General features: G+C 36.0%; 1 protein-coding gene across 3 annotated transcripts in view; it reads right to left on the reverse strand.

Moving 5' to 3' along the window:
- Il1rapl2 (interleukin 1 receptor accessory protein like 2) overlaps positions 1-23,645 on the reverse strand; it is a 1,196,146-nt gene that overhangs the window by 272,358 nt on the left and 900,143 nt on the right. The gene's annotated exons all lie outside the window — the stretch shown is intronic.

Genomic DNA, 23,645 nt, shown 5'->3' on the forward strand with positions numbered 1-23,645 from the left:
CTTGTTAATTTGTCTGGCTACTAGTGAAGCCAAATTCATGGATCTAGTTGTAAAAGCCAAGCAGCTTCACTACAGTTACAACCACCTAACCCATCATTATGATATTGACCGATGAAATGTCTGTTTATTGTGAAGAGGACATATGTGGATGGGTAGGTAATTAAGAAGAAATTGTATCTAAAAAATATCTCAAAGCATATGCATATGCTCTACTGGTTTAGGTTAGTATGGTTCTTTTTGCATACATATGTTAGCACAAACTAGACTATCAGGGAGGCTTTTTTTGTAGCATGAATCTTGAAAGTTCTTATTAATAAAAACAAACCTGGAACTGGGTATTGGGGTGAATTCTGGAAGGTCAGAGAAGCAGAACAAGCAACAGCTACCTCACCTCTCCTCTTTCCGCAGACTGGAAGCCTCTGAGTCCTCATCCAGAATGAATCTCAGCTGAACTGCTACTCACAGCCTGAAAGCTTAACCAGGCAAAAGCTTCTAGTTTCTGGTCTTCACACCTTATATACCTTTCTGCTTTCTACCACCACTCCCTGGGATTAAAGGCTCACTTTCTGGGATTAAAGGTGTGAGTCACCATGCCTGCCTATTTCCAATGCGGCCTTGAACTCACAGAGATCCAGAGGGATTTCTTCCTCTGGAATACTAGGATTAAAGGTGTGAGTGCCACCATTTTCTAGCCTCTGTATCTAGAGGCTGTTCTGTTCTCTGACCCCAGAAAAGTTTATTAGTGTGCACAATATTTTGGGGAACACAATACCACCACATTTTGTTAGAAATTTTCTATCAGCTTTGAAGATGAACAACCAAGACAAAATGTCTCCTCCAGAAACCAATACCCCTAGTATAATATTTCCTTAGAAAAGCAACTTAGCTATAGCACCAGACAATGACTTCAAAATATAAATGTGGATATGTTTAAGGACGTTAAAGAGAATATGAATAAATGCCTCAATTAATACTGTAAAAACATAAAGAGTTGAATGAAATAATGAAAACACTTCAAGATATGAAAATAGAACTTAAGAAATAAATCAAATCAATAAAGAAAAAACAAACTGAAATAATACTCTAAATGGATAACCCAGGAAGTTAAACATAAACCTCAGAGGAAAGCCTTACAACAGATTAGATGAAGAGGAAGAGAGACTACTATCAGGTACCAAAGATAAGGTAGAAAAGTTAGATCACCCAGTCAAAGAAACTGTTAAATCTACCCAAAAATTAAAATTATAGGTATAAAATCTGGATGCTATGAAAAGAACAAACCAGCAAATAATAGGTATAGACCAAAAAAAAACCCTCTGGTCAAAGACAGAAAATATTTTGGGGGGCTTTTGTTGGGAGTGGGTTGAGATCCTCCTGCCTCTGTCTCTCTAGTGTTGGAATTAATGGCATATACCACCACCTCCCAGCTCTAGAAAATATTCATAACAAAGTCATAGATAAAAATTTCCTGAGTCTAGAGAAATAAATGTCTATTAAGGTATAGGAAGTATACAGAACACTGAACAGAATGGACCAGAAAAGAAATTCCCCATGACACATAATAATCAAAACACTAAATGTACAGAACAAAGAAAGGATATTAAAAGTTGCAAAGGAAAAAGACCAAATTACATGTAAAAGCAGACCCATTAGAATAACACTTGAGTTTCAATGGAGACTCGAAAAGCAAGTGACTGGAGAGATGATCTAGACACTTAAGAGACCACAGATTCCAGCTGAGACTATTATACCAACAAAACTATCAGTAGTAATTTAAGGATAAAGAGAAACTTCTCGTGATAAAAACAAATTCAAGGAATTTGTGTCTACCAACACAGCTCTACAGAAGATACAAGAATGGAAACTTTAGTCTAAAAATGGTTAACCCCACCAAGAAGACACAAGCAATAAATAACCTCAGGACAGTAAACCAAAAAGATTTAAAACAAAAATACCTCAACACAAAACAACATGAATTAATACACACTGTTCAATAATAATTCAATATTAACTGTCTCAGTTCCCTAACAAAACATGCAGACTGGCAGATTGGATTATAAAATCAGATCCATATTTTTGCTGCTTCTAATAAACCCATCCCACCATCAAGTGAACTCATTGGCAAGGGAAGTACTTTCTGAACAGGATCCCAGTAGTGCAGGCACTAAAACCAACAATTAATAAATGGGATCTCATGAAACTAAAAGGTTTCTGTACAGCAAAGGACACCACCATTTGAGTAAAAGGCAGTCTAAAGAATGGGAAAACATCTGTACCAATTATATAGCTGACAGAGGGTTTGTATCTAGAATATACAAAGAACCAAAAAAAAAAAAAAAAAAAAAACCCTGAACATCAAGAAAACTAATAACCCAATTTTAGAAAGGGACAGAACTAAATAGAAAATTCTCAAAAGATGAAACACAAATGGCTGAGGAACACTTAAAAATATTCAACATCCATAGCCATCAGGGAAATACAAATTAAAACTACTTTGAGATTTCATCTTACATCAGTCAGAATGGACAAGTTTAATTAAACAAATTACAACAGATGCGATGGAGCAGAGAAAGGGGAAAACCTATTCATTGTAAACTGGTGTAGCCACTATGAAAATCACTATGGTGGTTTCTCAAAAAGTTGAAAATAGCTCTATCACAAGATCCAGCTATACCACTTTTAGCAGGAATACACAAAGGACTCTACATATTACTATAGAGATATTTGATCATCCATAGTCATTACTACTCAATAAAATCCAGAACTTGGAAAAAGCTTAGGAATTCATCAATTGATGAATGGAAAATGAAAATATGGCACATTTACAAAGTGGACTATTATTTAGCTGATAAGAAAAATGATATTCACAGGTAAATTGATGGAGTAAGAAGCAGTCATCATGTGCTGGCTATTTTTATATCAACTTGACACAAAACATAGTCATTTTGGAATAGGAAATCTCAATTGAGAAAACACCCCCACCAGACTGGCCTGCAGGCAAGCATGCGATGCATTTTCTTGGTTGATGATTGATATAGGAGGGCCCAGCTCACTGTGAGCAGTGCCATCCCTGGGCTGTTGGTCTGTGGTGCTGTAAGAAAGCAGGCTGAATAATATTGGAAAAACAAGCAAGCATTTCTCTTTCAGTCCTACTTCCAGGTTCCTGCCCTGACTTCCCTCAATGATGGACTGTGCTGTGGAATTTTAAGCATAAATAAACCCTTTCTTCCCTACATTGCTCTTGGTCACTTTTTAAAAATCATAGCCATTAAATCCTAATTAAGACACATGCTGAGTGAGGTAACCCACATTCAGAAAGACAAGCATTGCTTGTTTTCTCTCCTATTTGTGGATGTTAGTTTTTATCTTTTAGATATGTGTGATTAATTTAGAATACCCAAAGAAGTTAGGTAGTAAATGGCTTGGGGAGAAGGGAGAGGAGGGGATAGTCCAAGGAAGAAAAACCAGAGTATTGTTTTATAAAGGGAGAATAATTGGATGGAGATAGGAGGGCATGGTGGAATATGGGGAGGGATAATTGACACTGAAGGCCTTTAGAAAAGCCATATGGAAACCTACTCCTGTAGATGCTTCCTAAAATACATACACATACAAAAGACCCTCAAAGGGAGTTACTATAATGGCGGGTGGTGTTTCCCCAACTACATGTCATATGCAACTAAGGAAAATGTCCAGTTTGGGGAATAGATTATGTCTTCATTAATCATTGGCCCAAAAGGGTTCCTTAGACATCCCAAACACTACAGGCCATTGCCAATACTATTGTTACCCTCCAGAACTTGATAGTAAGATCCTGTTGTTAAAGGCAACACACTGTTATGTCACAGTATGTAGAGAAATCTAGCTGGTACTCAACTGGAAGCTTCACAGCTACTGGCTGGTATTCATAGTGCTGACAGACACATATACTACTGGAGGAGAAAAATAATTATCAATATCATCTAGCTACAAAATTTGCCAGCTACAATAATGACCTGTCTGCATGATATGCCTGCTCATACAATAGTGGAAGGCATTTTATGGGTGTAGCCAACCACTTATTTATTAGCATTAGTATCCACGTCATGAGATGGAACTCATACCCAACACTGTTAATGAGGCCAGAAACTAGTACATTATGGACCCTAGCTGAAAACCTATTGGATCTGAGTGCTATATTGCTATACATATAGATCAGAAATCACTCAATCCTCAGCAATGAAACTTCTTTTTGAACTAAATGGTTATTAACACAGAAACCCACAACTAGACCTTGTGTGGAAAGTGAGAGCCTTCGGAATGCTCATCTCTAAGTGGGATATTTTTACCACACTCTGCCCCTCAAGGGTCAGGTATATATGTGGAAGAGGGAGTGGGAAGATAGTAATGACAGAGGTGGTGGATGACTCCAAGCAAACAGCTCTTTCTGAACACAACAGGGCAGCTACATATAAGAAATCGCAGAGACTATGACAGCATGAGCAATACCTGCATAAACTCAAGTCAGGCAAAATCCCAGCATGGAGGATAGGAAGTGGGCGAAAAGTCCCATACTTATCAAAAAATCAGTTCACAATTGATAGCTTCAGGGAGAGAGAAGATCAGTTGTCTTTAATGCAGTGAAGCTGGGTATATTGACTACATTTTAGGGCAGGTCTCATACTCAGGGGTAGATTTCCAAGACAAACCAGATTCTGTTTCTTTGTGTGTGTGTGTGTGTGTGTGTGTGTGTGTGTGTGTGTGTGTGTGTGTGTGTGTGTGTGTTGAGGGGAGACTGTAAGAGAGAGAAAAATCATAAAGTTGGGTGTGTAGGGAGACAAGAAAAGATCTGGAAAGAGTTGGGGGAGGGGAAAGAATATGATCAAAATATATTTTATGAAATTATCAAAGAATAAATAGAAACATTAAAAACCTGATTCATAGGGTGGGATACCTTGCTCAGCCTTGACACACGGGGGAGGGACTTGATCCTGCCTCAACTTGATATGCCAGACTTTGTTGACTCCCCAAAGGAGGCCTTACCCTCTCTGAGGAGTGGAGGGGGTGGGAGAAGAGGAGGGAGAGAGAACTGGGATTGATATGTAAAATGAAAAAAATTAAAACAATAAATAAAATAAAAAATGAGCAGCATAAAAAACCTGATTTCTTTTAAATATAAAAATCTTTACTTCAGGAAAATATTATAGCCACAACTGAAAATTAGACTATATAAAATTAAGTATTCACTGTTGTTGTTTGTTTTTTATTCTTTTTTGGGGGTGCTGCTATGCATCCCAAATAAATCACACATGTAGGCTTATTATTATTTATGAATGCCATGCCTTAGCTTGGCTTAGTTTCTTGGCAGTTTTCCTTAATTTATTTCATCTATCCTTTGCCTCTGGGCTTTTCCCGTTCTCTTACTTTATAAATCTTACTCTTACTCCATGGCTTTCTGTGTAGCTGGGTGGCTGGCTCCTGGAGTCCTCCTCCTTCTCTGGCTGCTAGATCTTAGACTTCTTCTTCTAGTTTTCTCCTTGTATATATACTCTCTGCCTGCCAGACCCACCTATCCCTTCTCCTGCTTTGCTATTGGCTAGTTCTTTATTAGACCACCAGGTGTTTTAGATAGGCACATTGACACAGCTTCACAGAGTTAAACAAATGCAATGTAAACAACAGTAACACACCTTAAAATAATATTCTACTACAAATCACTGATCTAATTCTTTTGAATATAATATTTTAGTATTTAAAGATTTCATACAATATATTCTGATAATACAATTCTCTACTATGCCATCTAAAACCTGCACCACAAGAGAAAACACATCTTTGACACTATAATCTGTCCAAAGACCCATGGCTGGGATGTTCACAGGCCCCTGAGGTAAGCCTAATGTTATTATTCTGCTAAATAGAAACAGTCTCAAACTACTTTCTAAAATCCTATCACTATACCCATAGATTAGTACAGCTCTCAGAACTCATTAAAGGAGTTTCTTTGTGCAGTGGACAGTGGTAAATACAGAAACTCACAACTTGTCTAAGTATAGAAAATAAAACTTGATTTTTGGTCTGTCCTATTGGATTAGAGGAAAGGCTGCGTTAATATTTTTAGTACCTCAGTCCAGTTGCTTTAAAATACCAGTCCTAACTATATAATAACCCAACTTGTCTATTATATGGCTATAAATCACATGTAATATATCATCTTCTCCTGTGAAATGTTTTTAATTTCTTGCTCACTATCTCCATACACTGGAAAGGATTTAGCACACACAAAAATACACACACACACACACACACACACACACACACACACACATTTGTAATTCAGCCTTACAAAACTAAGTATGATTTATATATTTAAAACATCTTAACACAGGAGAAAATTGTTTATATTCTGTTCATTTCAAGCAACCAAGGATGCCAAGTTACTGGTTTATTCTAGTTTTCCCAATATGAAAATCATTAGATTGGGCAGAGAAAAACCTAGTTATTTTGGCTATGACTTCTCAAGGTTTTGGTGAACCCTTCACTTGGATTGTCAAATTAAATATGACCTCTTCAGAAATATGTCTTCTAACCATATCATACTGATTAGGCTCTTCCAGTTAGTTTCCATTATATAATCTAGTTTTTATGTAACCTTTTCAGGCCGCTTGAAAATCTTATTGTTTACTTTAACCAGTAACTGATGTTTTCCCAAACTAAAATGCAAATGCAGTGAGGGCTGATACTTTTGTCCATCTTATTCACCTTGTTCCCACTGCCTTGAATTGTCCCTGATATATATAGCAAGTAGACAATAAATGCCTGTTGAGTGAATGGATCTCTGCTCTATGGGTATGAGTTAAAGTGGTATATTGTTTATTAGTATTGCCACACCTCTTTGTGACACAAGATGGAGTATACTCCTTGTCTCGTTATACTTAGAGAACTATTCTTTGCTTTATAGATAATAATTTGCTACTTACCAGGATATCAATACACTGGGATTTAGTTGGTAGCTATTAGTCAATACTCTGCCCCCTGCCTGAGCTGCTTTGAGAATGAATCTGTAAGCACTGGTGTTTGATCAATGAAGGCTTCCAGACATAGAAAAAGACAAATGGGAAAGTTCCTATTACTTTGTTCTCAGAAGTCAGCCATAAAGAAATGTGTTGTATATTTCTTTTCTGCTAGATCCTGAGAGGCCTTAGATGGGTGGCCTCACAACTGTTCTGCTTGAATCTGAAGTCTGAGAGCAAGTAATTAGTGAGCATTTGTTTTTAGATCTGGCAAACATTAGCTAAATGAGGTAAACCTTACAATTTTGCAAGAAGTGTGGAAGCAGTGTGAAATCCAAACACATTAATTCTGATAAAGGAGAAAGGTTTGATGATTAAAGTTAAGTGACATGAAAAATCTAGCTCTACATCTGTGGCTTATGGCCACCATTAGATTCCCTTAGTGTTTCAGAAACTGATTACCAGGCTGGTGACATAATTCAGTGTTCGAATGCTTACATATCACATAGCAGGCCTTGAATTCAATCCACAGTACTGCAAAAAAAATTACCTATGCTAATCTTAATAAAATGTACCACAATGTCTGTAGAATATTCCAATGTCAAGGGATGTTATTTGCAAGTAGAATCAAATAGTTAATGGAATGGAACTGTAAGCCTAGCACTATCTTGGTTGTTTTACAAGGTTTGGTTAGAAACAATTCTCTATTGTATCAGGGTACTTCTGTGTCTCATTCATCCTTGGGGAAAAGTAAGGAAAATTCACTCTCCAGGATTGGGAGTGAGTTTAGTGGTAAAGCTCTTGTTTATCATATGTAATGCTCTGGGTTCCATCTTCAGCACTTCAAACTAATCAAAGTTTAGGCTGGCTCAGTGGGTAAGTGTTTTATGAGCAAACACATGGATTTGAATTTGGTTCCCTAGTACTCATGCAAAAGCCACATGTGGTAGCAGTCTCTTTTATCACCAATGCTGGGTGGGGTCAGATTTAGACTGATGTAGGAAAGTTTACTGGCCAGCTAGCATAGGCAATACAAAGAGCTCTAGCTAGTTTCAGTGAGAAACCCTGTCTCAAGAAATAAGGTGAACATGAATAGGAAAATGTACCTGATAATAAATCTGTGGATATATTTTATACAGTTATGAGTGCACATGCATGCTTAATACACATACACAGATTTACATGTACACATACACACACACACATAGAGACAGACACACACACAGAGAGGAAAGAAAGAAAGAAAGAAAGAAAGAAAGAAAGAAAGAAAGAAAGAAAGAAAGAAAGAAAGAAAAAGAAAAGAAAAGAAAAGAAAGAAAAAAAGTTCATTTTGCAAAGCTTCAGTTTTTCTTTAAGGCAGCAGCATATCTTGTTTGAGGCTTGTTCTTGCCAAGAGGGGTTTTGTCTGTTTCTGAGTGGTCTATCTTTACTTTATGATCCTTCTGCATCAGCTTCTCAGGTGTTAGGATTATCGGCAAGCACTAGTATTCCTGCTAGAAATAGGTTTTCAAAGGCCAAGATATCTTTCAGAGCACATGTGTTTTTGTTCTAGCAGGATTCCGTGTTCAGTAGGGATCTTCCTCACAAAAGCTGGTTCTTCTCAATTGGTCATGTTTGACTTCAGTTTGACATTTATTTATTGACATAGTTCCCCTACTAACAGTAGGATGCCAGTGACTTCATAATTTTCAAATTTAGAATCCCAACATTGCTATTATTTTGATTTCTAATCCCAACCTGTATGTGCTAAATGGGATTTCAATAGTAATATTGAAACAGTTTAAAATCAAAACTTAAATAAAACCTTTGGAACCTGAAATAGAAATTAATGATGTGTCTAGTCTTATTGTAACTTGTTATGCCATGCTCAGTTGATATCCCTGGGAGACCTGCTCCTTTTATAAAAAGGGGAAACAGAGGAAGAGTGGATCTGGGGGAGAGGGGAGGGACTGGAGAGGGACTGGGAGCAGTGGAGGGAGGAGAAATTGTGGTCTGGATGTAATATATAAGAGAAGAATATAAATAAATAAATAAATAAATAAATAAATAAATAAATAAATAAATAAATAAATAAATACATTCATGATGTTTCTGTACTTGGGTTAAAAAGGTACTAATATCAACCCATTTAAAAATATGTTTACTTTTTAAGATTATAATATATTACACTATTTCTCCCTTTCTTTTTCTTCATCCTAACCCTCCTATATATCTCATCAATTTCTCTTTCAAATCTATGATGTACTTCTCTTTGACTGTTTATGTACGTATGTGTATTCCTAAATATACAAATATAACCTTTGTCCATATGATGTTATTTGTACATAAGTATATGTTTTCAGAGTTGACCATTTGGTACTGGATATCAACTCATTTTGAGGTGGATCTTGGATATACTCAAACAAAGTAAAAATCTTTTCAAATTGCATTTTAAAACCAGTGCAATTTTACTCATCATATTCTTCATTTATGTCTTCCAGACCATCGTTAACATGTACATAATCTCATCGTCTACTCTTTCTCTCTTTGAAACAGGATCACATTGTGTAGTTCTGGCTGTATTGGAACTTGCTGTATAGAACAGACTCATTATTATTTTGAAGTTCTTCTGATTCTGCCTTCTGAGGACTGGGCTTATGGACATGTGCCCTCATGCCCAGCCTCCATGGGTATGATGGGAGGGTGGAGGCAGCAATAAGACAGATTTATCTTGATTTTAAACCTCACTTTGAGAATTGGTTTCATGATGCATTATTTTGACCTTCTCAGTATTGTATATTTTGATTTGATGGCCATCCCACCTCTTTTCCACAGTTCACTGAGGCTGTAAACAAGAGGCAATGTGCAGTGGCATACCCTGAAAATTATACATTGTTGAAAAGGTCAAAATAGTAGAGCAGAATGTTGCTATTTGTAATTTACAGAATATATGAGGCATTCAACTTCAAATAAGTCATTCTCTTGACAGACAGAATAAGCAAACATAAAATGGCACAACATGAATCCATTTGGGAAGCATCGACTCAAAATAAAACATAGTCACAGCCCAATGTCTTCCTTGGTTTCCCAAGATGGTGCAGCATCTATTTTTGTTTCTTCTAGAGGCAAAATAAATCCTGTTAGGTTCCTTAGAAAAAAACTATATGTCATTCAAATGTTACTCTGAAAATATGGAAATAAATTAAAAAAATATCCCCAAATACATTGTTTCCCCTGCTGCTTAGGAAAGAGAGGGTAAGGAATGTAACAGGAAAAGCATTGGCTTGGAGTAACTACTTGAGATATTATGTGTCATGTGGATGTGGGACTTTATGTGATGGGTGTACTTTTTCTTTTGAGGCTTGAGTTTCTTCACATGAAAAACAACATGGATGGACCGTAAGTTCTCTTGAGAGTGCCCTATCTTCAAAAATTCAGATTTCTCATTTGATCGTGTAATTTATATTTCTAATCTCCTTTCAAACTTTTCCATAATGGATTTTTTGCAAAATTTGTTACCAACCACTGATGCATGTAATTCCTTCTTTTGAAAGGTAGGGACAATTTTGCCTCCTCTTAAGTCTGTACTGGGCATATGACTTACTTTAACCAATAGAGTGAGGCAAATGCTGCACCAATTCAAAGACTAGCCTTCAAGAAAAATAGCATCGCCTGTCTTAGCAGAAAACCGGTTAAATACATCTTCACTTAGAGTGGATAATTAAAAAAAATGTGTTGGATAATTTTAATTAAGCCACTTAAACTGTGTCTATGTAAGGTGGCATCAAAGCTCCTGAATTTTCAATGACACTATGGTGTGACCATAGTCAAATTTAGTCACAGAAAAAGAACCACACAAATGCTCACAGAATCAGGTCAATAATGGAATTATTATTTTCAACCCTCTAAATCTGGCAGAGGTGATTTTATACAATAAGAAGTCTTTAGAATAATTTTTAATAATATGTTATCACTTTCACCTAACTATGTCCAATCTGTCACTAAATATGCTACATTTCAAGATTATAAAGACAGGAATTATGCTTCTATTAGTCATTGCTAGCTTGTAACCCTATATCTGAGACAGAGAAAGTTAATTTTAAGTGAGTGTTCTTAGTCTTACCCCATGAACAACAACCACACCTCTTTTCCCAAACAACTCATTTTGTGTTACCTTTATCATTTTCCAGAAATTATATAATATCCTTTAAACTAAGGCCCTCATAAAACAAAGCTGTGGACAAATGTTCAGGACCTCTCTTACTACTTTGGTAACCATTTTGTGATGTGTGAAATTATTTCAAGACAAGAAGTTAAAGATACAGGTGTACATAAGTACTATCATTAACCATCTTTGGTAGGAGTGCTTTATTGAGATTCTTGCATGATTTAATCAAGATCCAGCTCTCTGACCTTGCTTTCGCCACCCTTATCTATTCTAATGTTCTAGCTATACTAGACTTAAGACATGCAAAATAGCTGTACTTTTCTGCTTCTGTAAGAACTTACTATATGCTATTCCCATTCATGAACAAATTTCTCCTCCTTTTTCATGTGACATTTCTTACTTATCCTTAAAGTTTATGCTTTTGGACTTTCTGAAACCAGGCATCTTGACCCATCCACAAATAGATATTCTTTCATCTTTCCACTTAAAACACTTAATAGTAATTTGTAATATTACCTCGATATAAAATAATAAATAAATTTACTTACTCTCTCCTCTGTTGAGACAGTAATAGCAACAAGAAAAAAACAGCTCACTCTTGATCCATCCACAGATAAGTGTTCTTTCTTCTTTCCACTTACAACACTTTATAACAATTTATAATATTACAGCAATGTAAAATAATAAGTTAATTTACTCACTCTTTCCTCTTGCTGAGATAGTAACAGCCACAAGAAAAAAATGCCTTACTTACATCCCCAGAGTTCAGAAAAGCGTTCCATTCATAATTACAGCTCAATAATTCTTTGTTGCATGATTTCAATCTAATAAATTGTTCCTTAAATCATATATTATATGGATTACTATTTAAATTTATGCAAATGACAGTCCTTTTACAAAGGTCATGTTTGGTGACATAAAACATGGTCTTTAGTCTGGGAAGGGAGTGTAAGAATTTATTTCACAGCTCTACACAGATCAGGGATTAAATCATCCCACATCACTGTACCAGCACTAATAACCTAGGGATCATAATATGAATGTTGCAGCTCTATTAACTAGAACATAATAACAATATCTTAATTATCCAATACTTCTTGATTGTCTATTAGCTGAACTGTATGTTTGCCTCTCGAAGGATACTTGGTATCTTCATTGCCATGTATGGGGTACTACACAAGTTGCATCATATGTTAGGACTAAATGTAATCCAGGTGGTATCACTCCTATATAGCAAGAATCTCAAAACTCAATTTATAATTATCAGCAATCTACTAATAAGCAAACAATAGAATAATGCTAGTTATTTTCCATTAGTTCCCCCAAATACCCCCTTTCCTCTTTGAGTTTTTGGGAGGAAGGGTTGGTTAACTAAGGAGAGTATCTGAAGTAACTCTGGCTTATGATAGCTCTTCTCTGATTTGTACATATACCCCTAATATTACATTGCTTGGCATTTGCTCTCCTCAATATTGTGGTATAACAAAAGATTTTTATTCATTTTTTCCTATAAATTGATATTTCTCCATAAATACAGATTGTAGAAATACATTAGATCTTAGAATTTTACAGGTGTTAGGGAAATATTTCTGTCAAGGGAGATAGCTAAAATTAACAATCCCTTATGTCCCCAGGAAATGGGAGGAAAAATACAGTACTTGAAATGAATCCCAGTTTTGAAAGGTTCTTCATATGTATACAGGGATTTCTACTCTTGGACTTGGAAATTAGGACTTATAGATTCAGCCCTGAAGTGTAACATGAATTGTTAGAAGGTCTTATTAATAAAAACAAAACTGGGAGCCAGCTATTGAGGTGAACGCTTAAAGATCAGAGAAACAGAACAAGCCAACAGCCAACCTCATCTCACCAATTTCTCAGCTGATCTTGTTTCCTCAAACTGAAAGCCTCTGAGTCCTCAACCGAATGGATCTCAGTTGAACTGCTGCTATAAGCCTAAAAGCTCAAAAAGACCTCTAATTCCCAGTCCTCATTCCTTATATACCTTTCTGCTTCCTGCCATCACTTCCTGGGATTAAAGGCCTGTGTCTTTCTCAAGCAAGACATGAGATCTCAAGTCCTGGGATTAAAGGTGTGTGCCACCATGCTTGGCTTCTATGCCTGTCTAGTGGCTGTTTTGTTCTCTAACCACAGATACCTTTATTGGGGTGCACAATATATCAACCACACTGAGGTTAAAGCTCAATTGTACAGAAAATGTCCCTCTTACGAGCTGGTGTGATTCTCCCTCAATCCAAATTACATGGAAATTCAAGAATGCAGGCTCCCATGTGCTCAGAATTTGGTTTGTCAAACTTTTCACTCTGAAAGTAAAGTTTATATGTCTCATCCTGCTGTTAACTGTCCTTTGAGTCTAACTATAAGTAGGTATGGCATTATGGTTGGAACTGTGTATACTTCACAAGCTGTGTGCCTGTGAACTTAACCCTTTTTTGAAAAAGGGTCTTTTCAGTGTTTGAATGATGTTGAGCTGTAATAAAATAAACCCTAAAACCAATGGATTTTTAGAAGATGAGAATTTACATGCAGAAACACTACACACAGAAAGAACACCAAGTGATGACAGAGATACTTAAAGATGGCCAGAAACTTCCCAAGGTTTGAAGAAAACATAAACTTCATCCCCCTTTGATACTTTCAAAATAAATCAACACTACTAAGAGAGTGATTTTTAGATGTCTAGTCTCAGGAACTGGGAGACAATATGGTTATATCACTTTTGGCTACTCAAATTGTAGCCCCTTTTAAAGCAGCTCTAGGAAGCTGGCATGTAAGGTAATGGAGGACACATGAGAGTAAAATGCAACCAACCCAACTGCATAGGATATACCTACAGATGACACAGCACTGTCTCCCTCTGGTGACTATCTCAAGAGACATTAGACCTAGACCCAGCAAAAACTGCTGGGGACTTTTCATTATCCAGGAAGAAAACTGGTCTTTTTTCTCCTATATAGAAAACTGGAAATTCTAGTCTACCAAGACCAAAGGGAGTTAATAAAACATTGTGTAATGCAGTAGCCTTTGCCTGATTGAAGTAATACAATTAATTAATTGGGAAGTTTTTCAAAGGCTCAATATTTGAAAATGCCATCAACAATTCCCTATGGAAGAGTACAAATAGACTAAGCAATTAAAGTGACTGCAATAAAAAAAAACCCTGATCCTTTCATTATGGTCCACTAATCCTGGATTTAGCAGATGGGCCCTGATTAATGGGCTTGAGAAGTAAATGATCCAACATGTTCCTAGAGAGGAAGAAGAATGTGATAGAAAAGATGTATTTTTTATATTTTTATTTAACTGTATTAATCATACAATCTCAGGCCTGTTATTATTTATAGTTTCTATATTTCTGTATACTTTAAATTGTTCATACTGCTTGCACAATCCTCAGGAAAAAAAGGTACCCAGTTCTTGTCGATAGAGAGCAGTTAATGAAAACAAAACTATTAACTACTAAAGAAGAAATCAAAAGTTTTAAAGCTGTCCCCACTCCAATGCCACAAGTGGATAAAAATCAAGTATTTGGTGTGATGCAGAGAAGAAAATATGCTTAGTTAACTGAATTTACACTTAAAAAGCCATCAATTTTGGTTAAAGTGGTTTGTGTTGGTTGATGGAATCTACAACTTGCAAAGAACTTCAAGCTGGTATTTATCCCTGATATCTAGATACTATTAGTCCTCTTTTTCTTAAAGACAAAAGAGTGAATGATTTATTTATCACTGACCACAGAACAAATGATTATGGGTTCTTTGACATAGTAACTCCTGTAAAAAGGTTGGGGAGTTTATCTAACCACAAGTTTAAAAGACTAGCCAACAGTGTGATGTGGCTGCTGAATAAGCTCACACAATTTCAAGCTACATTTATAAGGATAATGATATCTTCTATGAATGTGCTGCTTTATACTGTAAAAAGTGCTTGCAGATGGATGATCTCATTTTACACAGTGGCTGGAATATAGGAAGTCAGTTGTCTTATCCTCTAAAGGAGTTATATATTTCCGGTACTTGGGCTCATATTTTAAGAATTTCACTGGCATTCTTTGTTAGGATATATCCAGAAAAGGAAAGATGTAATACTGTAAGGTTCCTTTAAGAATATATGCATATATATACATATACATATATACAAACATATATATGTGTAGTATATATAATACACATAAATATACATACATTATATGATGACCCTGTTAGTATATTCAGCTATTGTAGGGACTAAGTGGAAGAAGAACAGATTTATTCTGTCTTACAAGAAGAGATTACAGGTCAACATAAGGAAACACTTTGCAGTGAAAAGTTGTACAGCAATGAAACACACTGCTCTATAGAAATAGTGAGGTTTTGATTGTTATAGGACTCTCTGTTCCAGATAACACTCTTAGCGATGCACCCAGAGGAAATTCTACATCGCCTCATTACAACCAAAACTCATCTAAATCTCTGTGCTCCTCTGCATTCTGAAGCTTGTTTTTTCTCTTTGTGAACCAGTGAGTTTTTCTGGGGTTACTAAGACGAATATGGGTGAGGAGCAATTTACAGGAACAGAAATGATTCATAAACAGCTGCATCACCAAAGCTCATTCTAGCATGGGTGACATCTCACAAAAACCCAAAACTGGGATCACAGGGAACACCTTGAAAGCTCAGCAGAAGAGACTGTCTCTTTCAGGCAGCTCAGATGGTTTGACCCTCTTCCACCCAGCTTGGCTGGTCTCTTCTTATTTCTGGAGAGTCAGAGCAGAGGGCTGGCTGGTCTCTGTCTTTTTCAGACTATCTGAGAGTGTCTTTAAGCAGTCTTTACTGTGCAGCTTTGATTGGAATTCCACTGGAATGCTAAACTCTGGACAAGATGATGTGCTTGGAAATATGCACAGCTTTCTATGCTGATATCTAATGCCACTGAAACCCTCTACATTCTTGTTTACTTGGCTAGATAAGTGTAGGAATTCCGGGAGGAGACTTTGAAAGATCATGTGGGGATGATAGATAAAGTTTGAGCTGCATGGAAAGTTATTTCAATACTCCCAAACTGACTATATGTTATCAAGAAGTGAATATTTTTCCATGTTAAGACATTGTGATCTTTATTTTTTAAATATTAGCTATTATCACCCATACCAATAAAACCAAGGTTCCTTACTATCTAAATATAATTTTTTTCTTTTTTAAATTTCTTTAGACAGTAAACTATGTAGCCAAAGATGACCTTGAACTTCAGACTTTTTCTTACTTTGCTGAAGTTGAGTGCTGTGATCATGAGTGTGTACCACCATGCCCAATTTATACAATCAATACTGGGGTTGAAACCCTAGTCTTAATAAATGCCTGGCCAAGACTCTGTGAACAAAGATAAATCTTCAGCCATATTACACTTATTGAAAGCTACAAATACAATCTTTCTAAAGTTGGATTTTGAAAATGTAAAGGAATTTAATGGGACATCTGCAATGAGGGATGTTGTTAGAGATTTTACTTATCACAGAAAAGCAGAAATCTTACCTGTGATTCTCATCAATTCATATATCTGTGCCGTTATTCATGTATAAGTCTGTGGATCCCAAGTTACTGAGCTTCAGACACTGTACTTACTGCTAGGAATGAAATAACCAAAGTCCCTTCTTGTAAAGGTCACAGTCTAGTAAAAGGAGACAGATGTAACAATGAATAAAATTAAAAGCCAAACATGCTAGGACAGAAGAATTCAAAAGATGCAGTAAGAATATTGATAAAAGGAGGAATAGGTTTTCCTATGACTGTGGGACAGTGATGATGAAAAGTATCATTGGGAGTTGAGGGTAAGTAGGAGCCTGGGAATGAGAGGGGGGGGGATAAGTTGCCACTTGAACACAAGCAAGCAGTTGGCTACAACTGGAATATTGGGTACAAGAAGAGAATGGAACTAAAGTAGGTAGCAGCCTCTGATCAAAGATAGGAATTAATTTTTTTCTATGCTAGCTAAGTGAAAATAGGGAACTGTGAGGAATGAAAGAAGAGGAAACTGTGGTTGGGATGTATTGTATGACAGAAGAATAAAGAAAAGAAAAGAAAAAGAAAATTCCTGATGCTATTAAACTAGAGACAGATGACACAATTCACATTTTCATTTTGTTAGGCAGTGATAATGCCATAAAACTGGAGGCAAGGATACCAATTAGAATTTATTACAACAGTTGTTCCTGCAAGAAATAATGGAGCTGAATTTGAAGTTGTTAATGTAATGATTGATGTAGACCATTCTAAAGAAGCATTGCTGCTTAAACAATGTGGGAACAATATGCAACATTAGGCAGACGGAAGAGTAAAATCTCAACATAAAGTCAGATACATTGAATCTGGTAAAAGAGAAAGTGGAGAATAGTCTTGAACTAATTGGCACAGGAAACAACTTTCTGAACGTAACTCTGTTAGTATAGACACTAAAATCATCAATTAACAAATGGGACCTCATGAACCTGAAAAGCTTTTTTAAGGCAAAGGATACCATCATTCAGACAAAGTGGCTGCCTACAGAGTGGGAAAAGATTTTTACCAATTACACACCTGATAGAGGCTTAATATCCAAAATATATAAAGAAATAAAAAGCTAGATATCAAGAAAACAACCCAATTAAAAAGAGGTACAGGTCTAAGCAGAGAATTCTCAAATGAGGAACCTCAAATTGCTGAGAAACACAAATGTTCAACATCTTTGATCATCAGGTAAATGCAAATAAAACTACTTTGAGATTTCATCTTATAACTGCCAGAATGGCTATGATCAATAACACAAGTTATAGCTCATGCTGGTGAGGATGTGGAACAAGAGGAACATTCCTCCACTGCTGGTGGGAGTGAAAACTTATACAGCCACTTTGAAAATCAATATGATAGTTCCTCACAAAATTGGGAATTGATCTACCTCAGGATCCAGCTATTCTACTCTTAGGCACATACCCAAATAATGCTTCATGCTACCACAAGAACACTTGTCCAACCATGTTCATTGCTGCTCTATTCATAATAACCAGAAATTGGAAACAACCTAGATGTTCCTCAATGGAAGAATGGATAAAGAAAATATGACACATTCACACAATGGAATATTATTCAGCTATTAAAAAAGAAAACATGAAATTTGCAGGCGAATGGATAGAACTATTAAAAAAACACCCTGGGTGAGACAATCTAATGCAGAATGATGGATATGGTATGTATTTGCTTATATGAGGATATTAGAAGTTAAATAAGTAATAACCAACCTACAATTCAGAGGACCACATAGGTCAGATATAGATATAATAAGGGACTGGATAAGACAGCTCTCCCAAGGAAAGGGAACTAGAATAGGTAGTGATGGATTGCTACAGGGAGCCTGGAATGGGAGGATAAAGTGGAGTGTGTGTGTGTGTGTGTGTGTGTGTGTGTGTGTGTGTGTGTGTGTGTGTGTGTGTACACTTTACTAGATTGGCTTCCATATGTTCTGTACATTCTTAAAACAAAATGTCTTCAGCCGGGTGGTGGTGGCACACACCTTTAATCCCAGCATTAGGGAGGCAGAGGCAGGTGGATCTCTATGAGTTTGAGACCGGCCTGGTCTACAGAGCAAGTTCCAGGAGAGGTTCCAAAGCTACACAGAGAAACCCTGTCTCAAAAAAACCACAAACAAACAAACAACAAATGCTGGAGAGGCCAAGCACTTAATAATGTCCAGTCCAGGAGACTAGAAGACTCTCAGCAGTCTTAATCTGGTACTGAAGGCCTGGAGGATTCCTGGAGAGCCACTAGTCTTAGAGTGCATTTTTGGAGCCTGAAGAAGTTGCGTTCTGTACAAGTAAAGGAATGCAGCAGTAGCAGTAGTCTTTATAAAAAAAAATGAATTTCCAAGCCAGAGAAAAGCTTCCACAGGATGGTGGGTCTTCCTGCTTTACACCATTTGATCTAGAAAATCTTTCACAAGTCTCTCAATTTAGTTGATTCCAGATCCAGTTAAGCTGACAACCAAGATACACCATCACAATATATTTTTTTCTATTTCTATAGAATGTACCACTGAAATTTTGATAGAGATTTCAATGATGTGTACTCCTACTTGAGATATTTTAAAAAATATGAAGTCTTCCAACTGATGAAATAGAGATATTTTTCCTTTAATTTTTAAAATGTGTATGTGTGTTTTAGTTACATGTACATACATGCACAATGTTTGTGCCTGGTGCCCATGAAGACCAGAGGAAGTTTTGGATCCCCTGGAAGTGGAGTTACAGAAGGTTGTAAGAAAGATATCTGCTGGGGCATGTCTTTCTGTATGCTGTGAATATAAGTTGTTCTCATTGTGTAGCTGAAAGTTTTTCTGGTCCAGCCTGGCTCCTGCAGCCTTCTGATCCTACAGCTGCTCAGACCCAAAGGAACACACAGAGGCTTATATTAATTACAAACTGTATTGCCTATTGGTTCAGGCTTCTCACTAGCTAGATCTTGCATCTTAAATTAACCCATTTCTATAAATCTATACTTTGCCACGTCGCTTCTGGGTTATCCATATCGTTACATTGTGTTTCTCATGGCAGTGGCTAGTAGCGGCTCCTCTGCTCTGCTTTTCTTCTTCCTCTCTCTAGTTAAAATGCCCTGTCTAGGGTTGGGGATTTAGCTCAGCGGTAGAGCACTTGCCTTACAAGCTCAAGGCCCAAGCTCAAGGCCCTGGGTTCGATCCTCAGCTCTAAAAAGAAAAAAATGTCCTGTCTAACCCTATTCTGCCTCACCACTGGCCAAACAGCTTTATTTATCAAACAATCAGAGCAAAACATGCACAACATCATTGCTTAATTAATAAGCTGCTTTGGCCTATGGCAAGGAAGCTTAGAGGCAGGTGGGAAATCCAAGGAGAGAGAAAGGAAAGAGAAAGGCTGATTGAGGGAGATGCCAGACTGCCATCCTAGGAGCAACATGTCATGGGTAAAGCCATGGAACACATGGCAATACATAGATGAATAGTTACAGGTTGAGTTAAACTATAAGAACTAGCTAGCAAGAGGCCTGCCATAGGCCATACAGTTGATAATTAATATTAAGCCTCTGAATGATTATTTTATAAGTGAATGAGGGACATCGGGGCAGGCAGGACAAGAACAACATGGGACCATGGGGCTGAGAGGGACCAGAAAACTTACGTCTACAGATATCATATGGGAGGTGAGAATCATACCAGTGCAGCCAGTGCTCTTAATCACCAAGCTATCTCTTCATCCCATAGTTGTGTCTTTTTTTTATTTCAATAGTGTTTTATAACTTCCTGTGTACATGTCTTTTACCTACTTGGCAAAATGTATTTTAAAGTATTTCATTATTTTTACATCATTTTTAAAATGAGAATTTCTTAGTTCACTTTGTAGATCTCTCATTGTTAGTCTGTAAAAGCACACATTTTTATTCCATGTCCCAAAGCTTAGTTTAATTTATTTGATATAACCTTTTTTTGAAATTTTACATTTTCTTCTATTGAGAAGGTCATGTCACCTGAGAAAAAAGATATTTGTACTGTCTTTTCTGATTTGGGGTATCTTTTACTTGTTTTGGTTAAGACTTCATGTTCTAACTAGGTTTAAGAGAAAAATATGAAACTGAGGATCCTTAACCCATTCCTTGTTCATCATAAAGGAAAAGCTTACAGGTTTTCAGCATTTAGTATATAATTTTCACTTTGAGTTTTTCATATATGACCTTTATTCTGTTCAAGTAATTTCTTTCCATTTGTAATTTGCTCCATATGTTTTTATTAAGAAAGGTTGTTGAGATTTTTCAAAAGCTTCATCCCCAGCTATTAAGATGCTTATGTGATTTTCATATGGCGAGCCATCTGTACATTCCAGGATAAATCCAACTTGGTCATGGTGCATAATCCTTTTAACATGCAATTGAATTTAGTTGCTGGTATTTTATTGAAGATTTCTGCATTTATACTCTTCAAGAATATTGATTAGCCTGTAGTTTTCTTGTAATGTCTTTCTCTGGTTTTGTTAGTTGGGTAATGCTGGTCTAGTAGAATGAGTTTCGAAGTGTCTTCTACACTTAAATGTTCTAGAAATATTGAGAATTGCTAATAATTCTGTGAACGTTAGGTAGAATTATCCAGTAATACCATGTTCTCCTGCGATCTTTTTGGTTGTGAAACTTTTGTTACTGATCCAGTAGTCACATTCATTATTATTTTTTTTTTCAAATATCACTTTCATTATGATTTAGCTTGCTTGATTTATGATTCTGGAATTTACCCATTACCTTGAAATTATTCAAATCATTGTCTATGCAATTTTAAAACCATTGAACTAGCACAATACTGTGTCATCAATTATTTCTATGCTTTCATTTCTGATTTTATTTATTTGAGTCTGTTCTTCCATATCGAGAACTGAATCCAGGGATGCAAGATTTGCATTCTAGGCAAGAGTATTACATCTGCCCTATCACCACAATGTTGCCTTCCTCTTAAACTACTAAGAGCTTATCAGTTTTGTCAAGGTCTTAATAACAAATTAGCTCCTAGTTTTATTGCTATTTTTCTATTTTGTTTTTTATTCTCTATTTTTAATATTCCCTTTCCTTCTCCTCTTCCTCCTCCTTTTCTTCTTCTAAATTTGGGCATTTAGTCTTGATTTGATATTTTGAAGTATAAATTTAGGTTGTTACTTTGAAATATTTATTCTTGTTTAATGGGGTTACTAACAATATAAACTTTTTATTACAATGTATTAACTGTTAAAAGGTATTTTATTATATTTCAATATATGCATATATTATATTTAGTCTTATTAACCTGCTCTACTATTTTTGTTCGTCCTTCCTCCCCTTCTCCTGTTTTACTAATAGTCCCCATTTATCTTTAATATGACCCCAGACCCTGATTTTTACATATGACATAAAACATGTGATACTTGTTTTTATGGGATTTCCTAATTTAACATAAAACTAAAACTCCTAGTGTTATGCTGGTTATATCTCATAGATATTTAATATGTTATATTTTCTTCTATTTTTGTCTCAAGATGTTATCTACTCTCTCTAACTTTTGATGACTTCTTTAACCCATTTGTTGTCCAAAGGCATTCTTTAATTTCCACATATGAATTTTATCTTTGTTCCAAATATTTCCATTTCTAGTTTTATTCCGTTATGGAGGAGAAGCAACTTTGTATAATTTGAGCCTTCTTAAATGTGTAAATAGTTGTCTTAAGACATGTGATAAAACCTGGGAAATGTTCCAGATGTATTTTTAAAAGAATGTATCATCTGTTGGATGGTATTTCAGTGTTGTGCACAATGCTCTTTATATATGCCATTCTGAGCCATTTGGGTTATAGCATTAAGTTTTTGTAGTGTGTGTGTGTGTGTGTGTGTGTGTGTGTGTGAGTGTGTGTGTGTGTGTATGTGTGTGTGTGTGTGTGTGAGAGAGAGAGAGAGAGAGAGACAGACAGAGAGAGAGACAGAGACAGACAGACAGACAGACAGAGACAGAGAGAGAGAGAAAAAGAGAAAGAGCGAGCAAGAGAGAGAGGAGAGAGAGAGAGGGAGAGAGACCATGAAAACAGAAAATGGTATTTGGAGTTTAGAAGGAGGGCAGCAAGGGAGATAAAGGAAACAAGAGAACATAATGAGGGGACAAATATTAGCAAAGTATGATGGTATTGAATGTTTATAAATATCATAACGAAACTCATTATTTTGTAGACTACCAAAAAGTTAATTAAAAATTTAAGGTTGATTAAATTGCTTTAAGTTTATAGAACAGTTGAATAGATTCAGAAAAAAAAACATACTGAATGATCAATAGAGCTCAGATGTAGAAATATTGCTAAGCACATGTAAAGCCTTTGGTTAAATCCCCAGAACCATATAATGAGTGAAAATAAGAATAGATACTAATACATGTTGGCCATAAAAGACTTACATTTGATTTAAATCTGCACATAGATGGAAAGTGAAAGGAAAGGTGAAAGTGAAGGAAAGTTTCCTTGCTGATCTTCAGGCTCAATATTCTCTGGTTATTGAAAGTGAACCTGAGTTTTCCTACAGTTTCACTAATGTGTGGCTTGTATGTTTCATTGTTTGGAAGTTGGGTTCACAGGTATTTACAACTGTCATGTAAGACTGGAGAAATAACCATTTTACTTTTTATAATGTCCTTCCTTAAGTTCATAACATTTTCTGAGTTAAAATACATTTTCTCAGACATTGTTTTCCTTTGATTGTAATATATAATGTCATTTTCCATCTATATTAGGATATGGGAGAAAGGAGCCTGTATATGCTGCTGGTGGGAATGTAAACGAGTATAGTCACTACAGAAATCTGTATGGGGTTTCAAAAGATCACAACATAATAGAGACCAATCACACTATCTAGCTATATTACTTTGGAGCATATGCCTGAAAATTCTAAGTTAGCCAATTCTTATATTCTGATGATTACCCATAGGAAGGGCTTACTACTATTAGTTTAGAC

Source organism: Peromyscus maniculatus, chromosome X, assembly GCF_049852395.1.
Source record: "Peromyscus maniculatus bairdii isolate BWxNUB_F1_BW_parent chromosome X, HU_Pman_BW_mat_3.1, whole genome shotgun sequence".
NCBI lineage: Eukaryota > Metazoa > Chordata > Mammalia > Rodentia > Cricetidae > Peromyscus > Peromyscus maniculatus.